Source organism: Ranitomeya variabilis, chromosome 1 (genome assembly GCF_051348905.1).
Source record: "Ranitomeya variabilis isolate aRanVar5 chromosome 1, aRanVar5.hap1, whole genome shotgun sequence".
NCBI classification, from domain to species: domain Eukaryota; kingdom Metazoa; phylum Chordata; class Amphibia; order Anura; family Dendrobatidae; genus Ranitomeya; species Ranitomeya variabilis.
In genome coordinates this window covers 926179892-926193054 of record NC_135232.1, presented here as the reverse complement: position 1 = coordinate 926193054, position 13163 = coordinate 926179892, and positions in this window count along the sequence as shown.

The window sequence follows — 13163 nt, the reverse complement described above, 5'->3', positions numbered from 1 at the left end:
CGAGTGTCCCATGACGATCTCCCCTATAGAACAGTGACATCGGGTGATGTCACTGCTCTATAGGCTGTCATGGTTCTCAATGGCAAGAGAACGTAATAAAGCATACAAAAGGACTAGCTCTTGGAAGATGGGAACTCGAGCTGACCATGAGCTAAACCTACCGCACAACTAACAGTGGCCGGGTAGCGTGCCTACGTTTTATCCCTAGACGCCCAGCGCCAGCCGGAGAACTGACTGACCCTAGCAGAGGAAAATACAGACCTGGCTTACCTCTAGAGAAATTTTCCCCAAAAGGCAGACAGTAGCCCCCACATATATTGGCGGTGATTTTAGAGGAAATTGACATACGAAGTATGAAGATAGGTTTAGCAAATTGAGGTCCGCTTACTAGATAGTAGGAAGACAGAAAAGGGAACTTCACGGTCAGCTGAAAACCCTTTCAAAATACCATCCTGAAATTACTTTAAGACTCTAATATCAACTCATGACACCAGAGTGGCAATTTCAGCTCACAAGAGCTTCCAGCCTCAGAAATATTCAATCACAGAGAACTGGAACAAAAATGCAAAACAAACTTAGGACAACAAGTCCAACTTAGCTGATAGTTGTCTAGGAGCAGGAACATGCAACAGAAAGGCTTCTGGTAACATTGTTGGCCGGCATAGAAATGACTGAGGAGCAAGGCTAAATAGAAAACTCCCACATCCAGATGGAAAACAGGTGAACAGAGGAGATGAAGCACACAAGTGCAGTACCACCAGAAACCACCGGGGGAGCCCAGAAACCAAATTCACAACAGTACCCCCCCTCAAGGAGGGGGCACCGAACCCTCACCAGAACCACCAGGGCGATCAGGATGAGCCCTATGAAAGGCACGGACCAAATCGGAGGCATGAACATCAGAGGCTGTCACCCAAGAGTTATCCTCCTGACCGTAGCCCTTCCACTTGACCAGATACTGAAGTCTCCGTCTGGAAACACGGGAGTCCAAGATCTTCTCGACAACGTACTCCAACTCACCCTCAACCAACACCGGAGCAGGAGGCTCCACGGAAGGCACAACCGGTACCTCATACCTGCGCAACAATGACCGATGGAAGACATTATGAATAGAAAAAGATGCAGGGAGGTCCAAACGAAAGGACACAGGGTTAAGAATCTCCAATATCTTGTACGGGCCGATGAACCGAGGCTTAAACTTAGGAGAAGAAACCTTCATAGGGACAAAACGAGAAGACAACCACACCAAGTCCCCAACACAAAGACGAGGACCAACACGACGACGGCGGTTGGCAAAATTCTGAGTCTTCTCCTGGGACAACTTCAAATTGTCCACCACATGCCCCCAAATCTGATGCAACCTCTCCACCACAGCATCCACTCCAGGACAATCCGAAGACTCCACCTGACCGGAAGAGAAACGAGGATGAAACCCCGAATTACAGAAGAAAGGAGAAACCAAGGTGGCAGAACTAGCCCGATTATTGAGGGCAAACTCCGCCAAGGGCAAAAAGGCAACCCAATCATCCTGATCCGCAGACACAAAACACCTCAAATAAGTCTCCAAGGTCTGATTAGTTCGCTCGGTCTGGCCATTAGTCTGAGGATGGAAAGCAGACGAAAAAGACAAATCAATGCCCATCCTAGCACAGAACGCTCGCCAAAATCTAGACACGAATTGGGTTCCCCTGTCAGAAACGATATTCTCCGGAATACCATGCAAGCACACCACATTTTGAAAAAACAGAGGAACCAGCTCGGATGAGGAAGGCAATTTGGGCAAGGGAACCAAATGGACCATCTTAGAGAAACGGTCACACACCACCCAGATGACAGACATCTTCTGAGAAACAGGGAGATCAGAAATAAAATCCATGGAGATGTGAGTCCAAGGCCTCTTCGGAATAGGCAAGGATAACAACAATCCACTAGCCCGAGAACAACAAGGCTTGGCCCGAGCACAAACATCACAAGAGTGCACAAAACCTCGCACATCTCACGACAGGGAAGGCCACCAGAAGGACCTAGCCACCAAATCCCTGGTACCAAAGATTCCAGGATGACCTGCTAACGCAGAAGAATGGACCTCCGAGATGACTCTACTGGTCCAATCATCAGGAACAAACATTCTACCAGGCGGGCAACGATCAGGTCTATTCGCCTGAAACTCCTGCAAGACCCGTCGCAAGTCTGGGGAAACAGCAGATAATATCACTCCATCCTTAAGGATACCTGTAGGTTCAGAATTACCAGGGGAATCAGGCTCAAAACTCCTAGAAAGGGCATCCGCCTTCACATTTTTAGAACCTGGTAGGTAAGAAACCACAAAATTAAACCGAGAGAAAAATAACGACCAGCGCGCCTGTCTAGGATTCAGGCGCCTGGCAGACTCAAGATAAATCAAATTCTTGTGGTCGGTCAATACCACCACCTGATGTCTAGCCCCCTCAAGCCAATGACGCCACTCCTCAAAAGCCCACTTCATAGCCAAGAGCTCCCGATTACCAATATCATAATTTCGCTCAGCGGGCGAAAATTTACGAGAAAAGAACGCACAAGGTCTCATCACGGAGCAGTCGGAACTTTTCTGCGACAAAACCGCCCCAGCTCCGATTTCTGAAGCGTCAACCTCAACCTGAAAAGGAAGAGTAACATCAGGCTGACGCAATACAGGGGCGGAAGAAAAGCGGCGCTTAAGCTCCCGAAAGGCCTCCACAGCAGCAGGGGACCAATCAGCAACATCAGCACCCTTCTTAGTCAAATCAGTCAACGGTTTAGCAACATCAGAAAAACCAGTTATAAATCGACGATAAAAATTAGCAAAGCCCAAAAACTTCTGAAGACTCTTAAGAGAAGAGGGTTGCGTCCAATCACAAATAGCCTGAACCTTGACAGGGTCCATCTCAATGGAAGAGGGGGAAAAAATGTACCCCAAAAACGAAATCTTTTGAACCCCAAAAACGCACTTAGAACCCTTTACACACAAGGAATTAGAGCGCAAAACCTGAAAAACCCTCCTGACCTGTTGGACATGAGAGTCCCAGTCATCAGAAAAAAACAAAATATCATCAAGATACACAATCAAAAATTTATCCAAATAATCACGGAAAATGTCATGCATAAAGGACTGAAAGACTGAAGGGGCATTTGAAAGACCAAAAGGCATTACTAAGTACTCAAAATGGCCCTCAGGCGTATTAAATGCGGTTTTCCACTCATCCCCCTGCTTAATTCGCACCAAATTATACGCCCCACGAAGATCAATCTTAGAGAACCACTTGGCCCCCTTTATTCGAGCAAACAAATCAGTAAGCAGTGGCAAAGGATACTGATATTTAACCGTGATTTTATTCAAAAGCCGATAATCAATACACGGCCTCAAAGAGCCATCTTTTTTAGCTACAAAGAAAAAACCGGCTCCTAAGGGAGATGACGAAGGACGAATATGTCCCTTTTCCAAGGACTCCTTAATATATTCCCGCATAGCAGCATGTTCAGGCACAGATAGATTAAATAAACGACCCTTTGGAAACTTACTGCCTGGAATCAGATCTATAGTACAATCGCAATCTCTGTGCGGAGGTAGAGAACCAAGTTTAGGCTCCTCAAAAACGTCACGATAATCAGATAAAAATTCCGGAATCTCAGAGGGAATAGATGACGAAATGGAAACCAAAGGTATGTCCCCATGAGTCCCCTGACATCCCCAGCTTAACACAGACATTGCTTTCCAGTCGAGGACTGGGTTATGAGATTGCAGCCATGGCAATCCAAGCACCAACACATCATGTAGATTAAACAACACAAGGAAGCGAATAATCTCCTGGTGATCCGGATTAATACGCATAGTTACTTGTGTCCAGTATTGTGGTTTGTTACTAGCCAATGGCGTGGAGTCAATACCCTTCAGAGGTATAGGAACTTCCAGAGGCTCTAAATCAAACCCACAGCGTTTGGCAAAGGACCAATCCATAAGACTCAAAGCGGCGCCAGAGTCGACATAGGCGTCCGCGGTAATAGACGATAAAGAGCAAATCAGGGTCACAGATAGAATAAACTTAGACTGTAAAGTGCCAATTGAAACAGACTTATCAACCTTCTTAGTACGTTTAGAGCATGCTGATATAACATGAGTTGAATCACCACAATAGAAGCATAACCCATTTTTTCGCCTAAAATTCTGTCGTTCGCTTCTGGACAGAATTCTATCACATTGCATAATCTCTGGCGTCTTCTCAGTAGACACCGCCAAATGGTGCACAGGTTTGCGCTCCCGCAAACGCCGATCAATCTGAATAGCCATTGTCATGGACTCATTCAGACCTGTAGGCACAGGGAACCCCACCATAACATCTTTAATGGCATCAGAGAGACCCTCTCTGAATTTCGCCGCCAGGGCGCACTCATTCCACTGAGTAAGCACAGACCACTTACGAAATTTTTGGCAATATATTTCAGCCTCATCTTGCCCTTGAGACAGGGCCATTAAGGCTTTTTCAGCCTGAATTTCTAAATGAGGTTCCTCATAAAGCAACCCCAAAGCCAGGAAAAACGCATCCACATTGAGCAACGCAGGATCCCCTGGTGCCAAAGCAAATGCCCAATCCTGAGGGTCGCCCCGGAGCAAGGAAATTACAATCCTGACCTGCTGTGCAGGATCTCCAGCGGAGCGAGATCTCAGAGACAAAAATAATTTACAATTATGTTTGAAATTCTGGAAGCGAGATCTATCCCCAGAGAAAAATTCAGGTAAAGGAATTCTAGGTTCAGATGTAGGAGCATGAATAACGAAATCCTGTAAGCTTTGAACCTTCATAGCGAGATTATTCAAACCTGTAGCTAAACTCTGAGGATCCATATTAATCAGGTGAAATCAAAACCATTCAAGGATTAGAAGGAGAGAGAGACGAAGGCTGCAGTAAGCAGAGATGCTAGTGAATCAACTAATGAGCAAACTCAGGAAAAAAAAAAAAAATCTCTGCAGACTTCTTTTCTCTCCTTTCTTCTGCCAATTATTTTAACTCTTGGCCGGCCAAACTGTCATGGTTCTCAATGGCAAGAGAACGTAATAAAGCATACAAAAGGACTAGCTCTTGGAAGATGGGAACTCAAGCTGACCATGAGCTAAACCTACCGCACAACTAACAGTGGCCGAGTAGCGTGCCTACGTTTTATCCCTAGACGCCCAGTGCCAGCCGGAGAACTGACTGACCCTAGCAGAGGAAAATACAGACCTGGCTTACCTCTAGAGAAATTTTCCCCAAAAGGCAGACAGTAGCCCCCACATATATTGGCGGTGATTTTAGAGGAAATTGACATACGAAGTATGAAGATAGGTTTAGCAAATTGAGGTCCGCTTACTAGATAGTAGGAAGACAGAAAAGGGAACTTCACGGTCAGCTGAAAACCCTTTCAAAATACCATCCTGAAATTACTTTAAGACTCTAATATCAACTCATAACACCAGAGTGGCAATTTCAGCTCACAAGAGCTTCCAGCCTCAGAAATATTCAATCACAGAGAACTGGAACAAAAATGCAAAACAAACTTAGGACAACAAGTCCAACTTAGCTGATAGTTGTCTAGGAGCAGGAACATGCAACAGAAAGGCTTCTGGTAACATTGTTGGCCGGCATAGAAATGACTGAGGAGCAAGGCTAAATAGAAAACTCCCACATCCAGATGGAAAACAGGTGAACAGAGGAGATGAAGCACACAAGTGCAGTACCACCAGAAACCACCGGGGGAGCCCAGAAACCAAATTCACAACAATAGGCCCTCCAGTGACACACTGAAAGGAGACAATGGCTCCTGCAGTGCATCACTGAGAGGTTACCTTAGTTCACTGGTCTCACTTTATGCTATTGCTGCGTGGGAACTTTCTCACACAGCAGTGCCAAAAGTGAGACTAGGGACTATTTTTTACAGTGGCGGAGGAATACAGTGCAGAAGGATATCTTCCTCCCATCATTGTATTCCTGGAGCCCCTAGAGAGCGGTCGCATCAGCTGATGCTGCTACTCTCCACGGGAGATCGTCGTGGGACACTCGTTTTTATTGGATTTCTGCGGATCAGGGAGTATATTGGTTGTTTATTATTTTAATATTTTTTACAGGTGACACTGGCTTCAGGGATCAAAGTGACAAGTGATGGTGAGTATGTACTCTATGTTATATGTACTGTATGTCTATATGTATGTAATGTATGAATGTATTTTATGTAGTATGTATGTTGTATGTTGTATGTAATATGTTGTATGTAGTATGTATGTAGTATGTTGTATGTATGTAGTATGTTGTATGTATATAATATGTATGTAGTATGTTGTATGTATGTAGTATGTATGTATGTTGTATGTAGTATGTTGCATGTATGTTGTATGTAGTATGTATGTAGTATGTTGTATGTAGTATGTATGTAGTATGTATGTAGTATGTTGTATGTATGTATGTAGTATGTTGTATGTATGTATGCAGTATGTTGTATGTAGTAAGTATGTTTGTGGTTTTTTATTTTTCACATTCAACACATTAGCCGGAAGATGGGACTACTACTGTCCCATCATTGGCTAATGTGTAAATCACTGTCATTGTAGCAGGCATAGCCTGCACACACACACAAAGACCCCCGGCAGGCCCGCACAGACCCCCGAGAGGCCCGCACAGACCCCCCCGGCAGCCCGCACACCCCCCCGGCAGGCCCGCACAGACCCCCGGCAGGCCCGCACAGACCCCCGGCAGGCCCGCACAGACCCCGGCAGCCCGCACAGACCCCTGGCAGGCCCGCACAGACCCCCGGCAGGCCCGCACAGACCCCCACGGCAGCCCGCATAGACTCCCGACAGGCCCGCACAGACCCCCGGCAGGCCAGCACAGATGTGGGCAGCACGGTGGCGCAGTGGTTAGCACAGCAGCCTTGCAGCGCTGGAGTCCTGGGTTCTAATCCCACCTTGGACAACATCTGCAAAGAGTTTGTATGTTCTCTCCGTGTTTGCGTGGGTTTCCTCCGGGCACTCCGGTTTCCTCCCACATTCCAAAGACATACTGATAGGGAATTTAGATTGTGAGCCCCATTGGGGACAGTGATGATAATGTGTGCAAAAACTGTAAAGCGCTGCGTAATATGTTAGCGCTATATAAAAATAAAGATTATTATTATTATTATTATTATCCCCGCGAGGCCCGCACAGACCCCCGGCAGGCCCGCACAGACCCCCACGGCAGCCCGCATAGACTCCCGGCAGGCCTGCACAGATCCCCGCGAGACCCGCACAGACCCCTGGCAGGCCCGCACACCCCCCCGGCAGCCCGCACAGACCCCGCCCACACACACAGACACACAGTCTCCGCCCACGTACCACCCACACTCTTCCCCCCTCCCGATCTGCAGCGTTTCACCACAGCTAAACCGCAGATCTGTTTTATATCTGCGGTTTTGATGCGGAATTACCCGACTCAATGCAAGTCAATGGGTGCAGAAACGCTGCAGATCCACACAAAGAATTGACATGCTGCGGAATGTAAACCGCTGCGTTTCCGCGCATTTTTACCGCAGCATGTGCAGTGCGGATTGCGTTTAAAAAAAAAAAAAATTGCGTTTCCCATAAGTTTACATTGAACTGTAAACTCATGGAAAACTGCTGCGGAAACGCTGCGGATCTGCAGCAAAATTCGCAGCGTGTGCACATAGCCTAATACTTCAAAATTCTTGTACTTTTTCCTGTTTATTCCTTCTTGTAGTAGAAAAGATGAAATCTCTGGCAAGCTTGTTTTGAAAACTGATCACCAGGGACAAACAATGAAGAATCTGAAATGTAAGTACTCAGGTTACTACTGATAAAATTGGCCTAATATACTGTAGCTACATTTCCTGGTAGACAATGAAAGTCTTTGTGTACTACTTTGTTGTATAAAAGGTTTGTCTGCAGAGAAGCCACTGTCTCCAGACAGATTATGGAATATCCCTTTTCTAATTGTGACGTGACACTTATGAAATGTGTTACAATTTGATTTCATACTACATACTTTTGTACTTCATGATGTGGCTTATTTTCTACCTTTTCCTTTCTCCCATTTTGCTGGTTTCCTTCCCTTACCTTTGTCTTATATTATCATGTAGGCTGCATAATAGATCAGTATGCCGCTTGGACATGCTCTAGTAGCTATCTAGCACAAAAGGCTGGATCTGTAACAGATGAATAGATGGACATAAACAGTAAGATATTGTGGTGCCTAGATATAACAATTGATCAGATTACATGGACGACAAACAAATTCAAATACTGCCCATGGAGATTGAATAAATCTCTTTGTGATTATCTATATTTTTTGCTTTAAGTTCAATCCATAAAGTTCTAAAAACAGGAGAACATCTTACACTAGGCGTATGAAAATACGGTCTGTTTTTTACGGCCGTAATACGCAGTAATTGTCCCAAAACACTGTTCCGTATTCAAAGCGAGGATGCGATTTTTACGCACAAATTTATCCGTGTGTCATCCGTATGGCATCCGTATGGCTTCCGTACAGCGATTTTTTTCTCGCAGACTTGCAAAATGGACATATCATGGATCTATCTGCTCAAATATTCTTAAAAACATATATACAGTCTCTCTCTCTATATATATATATACTAGATTGTGGCCCGATTCTAACGCATCGGGTATTCTAGAATATGCATGTCCCCGTAGTATATGGACAATGATGATTCTAGAATTCGCAGCAGACTGTGCCCGTCGCTGATTGGTCGAGGCAACCTTTATGACATCATCGTCGCCATGGCAACCATTATGACATCTACGTCGATACTGTGCCCGTCGCTGATTGGTCGAGGCCTGGCGGCCTCGACCAATCAGAGACGCGGGATTTCCAGGACAGACAGACAGACAGACAGAAAAACCCTTACACAATCTATATATATAATTGTCTAAGGGTTTTTCCGTCTGTCTGTCTGTCTGTCTGTCTTGGAAATCCCGCGTCTCTGATTGGTCGAGGCCGCCAGGCCTCGACCAATCAGCGACGGGCACAGCATGGCGACGATGATGTCATAATGGAAATCCCGCGTCTCTGATTGGTCGAGCCTGCCAGGCCTTGACCAATCAGCGACGGGCACAATATCGACGTAGATGTCATAATGGTTGCCATGGCGACAATGATGTCATAAAGGTTGCCTCGACCAATCAGCGACGGGCACAGTCTGCCGCGAATTCTGGAATCATCATTGTCCATATGCTACGGGGACATGCATATTCTAGAATACCCGATGCATTAGAATCGGGCCACAATCTAGTTATATATATAGATATGTCAGTGAGACATATATATATATATATATATATATATATATATATATATATATATATATATATATATATATATATATTTATATTTAGATTTAATTCTGCGCTAGATAGCAAAAAAGCCGGTAATTCAATTGCCGGCTTTTCCTATCTCCTTCACAAACCCGACAGGATATGAGACATGGTTTACATACAGTAAACCATCTCATATCCCTTCTTTTATTACATATTCCTCTTTACTAATGTAAGAAGTGTCTTTGTGTCAAATTTGGGGGCTCTAGCTATTAAATTACATTCCCCTGCATTCCATTCATTCACCAAGTTTTACAGTCAGGAGCACAGCTGCATTAGCAGAGCTCCTGGGTGTAAAATGATTTAACCCCTTCAGATGGATTTACAGCGTGGGACAAGAAGGTAACGACGGAAGGTATGGAATATTGTTGTTTGTTTTTTTTTACTTTATTTCAAGTGACAAGGGTCTTCAGGTGGATTAAGAGTATAAAAAAAATTAAAACACCCTGTGTCTTTATTTCATTAAAATACTTTTTTATAATGTGTGTGTGTTTTATTAACCATTTCATACTATTGAATTAATAATGGATAGGTGTCATAATTGACGCCTCTCCATTATTAACCTGGCTTAATGTCACCTTACAATAGCAAGGTGACATTAACCCTTCATTACCCCATATCCCACCACTACAGGGGAGTGGGAAGAGAGAGGCTAAGTGCCAGAATAGGCGCATCTTACAGATGTGCCTTTTCTGGGGTGGCTGGGGGCAGATGTTTTTAGCCAGGGGGTTCCTATACCATGGTACCTCCCTAGGCTATTAATATCTGCCCTCAGTCACTGGCTTTCCCACTCTGGCGGAGAAAATTGTGCGGGAGCCCATGCCAATTTTTTCCGGAATGTAACCCTTTAATTTAATAGCTAGAGACCCCAAATTTGACACACAGACACTTCTTACATTAGTAAAGAGGAATATGTAATAAAAGAAGGGATATGAGATGGTTTACTGTATATAAACCATATCTCATATCCTGTTGGGTTTGTGAAGGAGATAGCAAAAGCCGGCAATTGAATTACCGGCCTCTCTGCTATCTAGCGCTGAATTAAATATAAATATATATACACTCACCGGCCACTTTATTAGGTACACCATGCTAGTAACGGGTTGGACCCCCTTTTGCCTTCAGAACTGCCTCAATTCTTCGTGGCATAGATTCAACAAGGTGCTGGAAGCATTCCTCAGAGATTTTGGTCCATATTGACATGATGGCATCACACAGTTGCCGCAGATTTGTCGGCTGCACATCCCAAAGATGCTCCATACAAGGCAGGATGGATCCATGCTTTCATGTTGTTTACGCCAAATTCTGACCCTACCATCCGAATGTCGCAGCAGAAATCGAGACTCATCAGACCAAGCAACGTTTTTCCAATCTTCTACTGTCCAATTTCGATGAGCTTGTACAAATTGTAGCCTCAGTTTCCTGTTCTTAGCTGAAAGGAGTGGTACCCGGTGTGGTCTTCTGCTGCTGTAGCCCATCTGCCTCAAAGTTCGACGCACTGTGCGTTCAGAGATGCTCTTAGGCCTACCTTGGTTGTAACGGGTGGCGATTTGAGTCACTGTTGCCTTTCTATCAGCTCGAACCAGTCTGCCCATTCTCCTCTGACCTCTGGCATCAACAAGGCATTTCCACCCACAGAACTGCCGCTCACTGGATTTTTTTTCTTTTTCGGACCATTCTCTGTAAACCCTAGAGATGATTGTGCGTGAAAATCCCAGTAGATCAGCAGTTTCTGAAATACTCAGACCAGCCCTTCTGGCACCAACAACCATGCCACGTTCAAAGGCACTCAAATCTCCTTTTTTCCCCATACTGATGCTCGGTTTGAACTGCAGGAGATTGTCTTGACCATGTCTACATGCCTAAATGCACTGAGTTGCCGCCATGTGATTGGCTGATTAGAAATTAAGTGTTAACAAGAAGTTGGACAGGTGTACCTAATAAAGTGGCCGGTGAGTGTGTATATATATATATATATATATATATATATATATATATATATATATATATATACCTATTCTATGTGTACACATTTATTCTACCTATTCTATTCTATTCTGTCAGTGTGATTTTACTGTACACAGCACTGAATTGCCGGCTTTTCTATAGAACACCGGTGCGTATTTCTCGCAAGTCACACGCATGGTCCGTGTGTAATCCGTAATTTTCTCGCCCCCATAGACTTTCATTGGCGTATTTTTTGCGCAATACGCTGACAAACGCGGCATGCTGCGATTTTCTACGTCTGTAACATACCGTATATTACGGATGCGTAATATACGGCAGATAGGAGCTGCCCCATAGAGAATCATTGCGCCGTGTGCAATGCGTATTTTCTGGACGTATTTTCTGCGCTCATACATCCGTAAAACTCGCTAGTATGACGCCGGCCTAACAAGTTAATGATGTGCTTAAAGGGTGTTCTCAAGTTATTAAATTGCTTTAGTTAGTTGGATAACATAAAAAATATGCAAGTTTGAAATTGACTTGTTTTTTTTCTGTCTGTTCTCATTCTTTTGCAACAAGAGTCTGAATATCTGAGGTTGTGGGTTGTAATAGACACCTAGGCAGGTTAACAATGCAACTATTTTTTATTCCTTACATCCATGGGTTTACAGCAACTTCGGATAGATGGCCCAAATGCATTGCCCCCAATCCACAAGATCGCCTCCTCGGGGCCAGTAGTTTCACTGCCCCTATACCAGGTGATACCCACTATCTCCGAACTTTTGGTTGGCCCACAGATTTTGCATCTTCCGCTAGTATAGTCTGTAGTCACAGTCCATGCTCCTCAAGATGACAGTTAACACAACCAAAACCCATGTATCTAGCAGCAGCAGTCCTTAAGAAAGTTCCTGAAATCCAGATGACAGATCCCTCAACAGTAGAGCGTGTGTCCATGGCAGCCAGCAACCAATTTCCAAACTCCATAGTCTATCCATCCATGTGCTCCAGGACCTTATCCTAGAGCCTCTCCCATGGACGTCACTCTTCCATACTCCCTGACTAAACATGAGGCTTCTTCCTCCTTCCCTGGGAGCAGCCCCCTGAATGAGCAGAAGCCCATCACCTGGGATTGCATTTGAGACCCCCTGTGGTGACGGCTTCGCTGGGTCTACAACCTTATCCACACAATGGTCCTAGTGACTGGAAAAACAATGGCTTGAGGCCCCTGGAATACTGATGCGATTAATATTATTATTATTATTATTTATTATTAGAGCGCCATTTATTCCATGGCGCTTTACATGTGAAAAGGGGTGTACATAACAAAAAACAAGTACAATTATCTTGAACAAAACAAGTCACCGACTGGTATAAGAGGAGAGAGGACCCTGCCCATGAGGGCTCACAATCTACAAGGGATGGATGAGGATACGGTACGTAAGGGTAGAGCTGGTCGTGCAGCGATTTTGTAGAACTGCAGGTTGTAGTCTTGTTGGAAGAGGTGAGTCTTCAGGTTCCTTTGCAAGGTTTCCACGGTAGGTGAGAGTCTGATATGTTGGGGTAGAGCATTCCAGAGTAAGGGGGATACACAGGAAAAATCTTGTATGTGATTGTGGGAAGAAGAAATGAGAGAGGAGTAGAGAAAGAGATCTTGTGAGGATTGGAGGTTGAGTGCAGGTATGTACCAGGAAACTATGTCACAGATGTATGGAGGAGGTTGTGGATGGCTTTGTAACCTTTCCAAGGTTAGGGTTTTGAACTGGAGTCTCTGGGTAATGGGGAGCAAGTGAAGGGATTGACAGAGAGAAGTCGGGGAATAGCAGGGGGATAGGTGATTTAGTCAGGA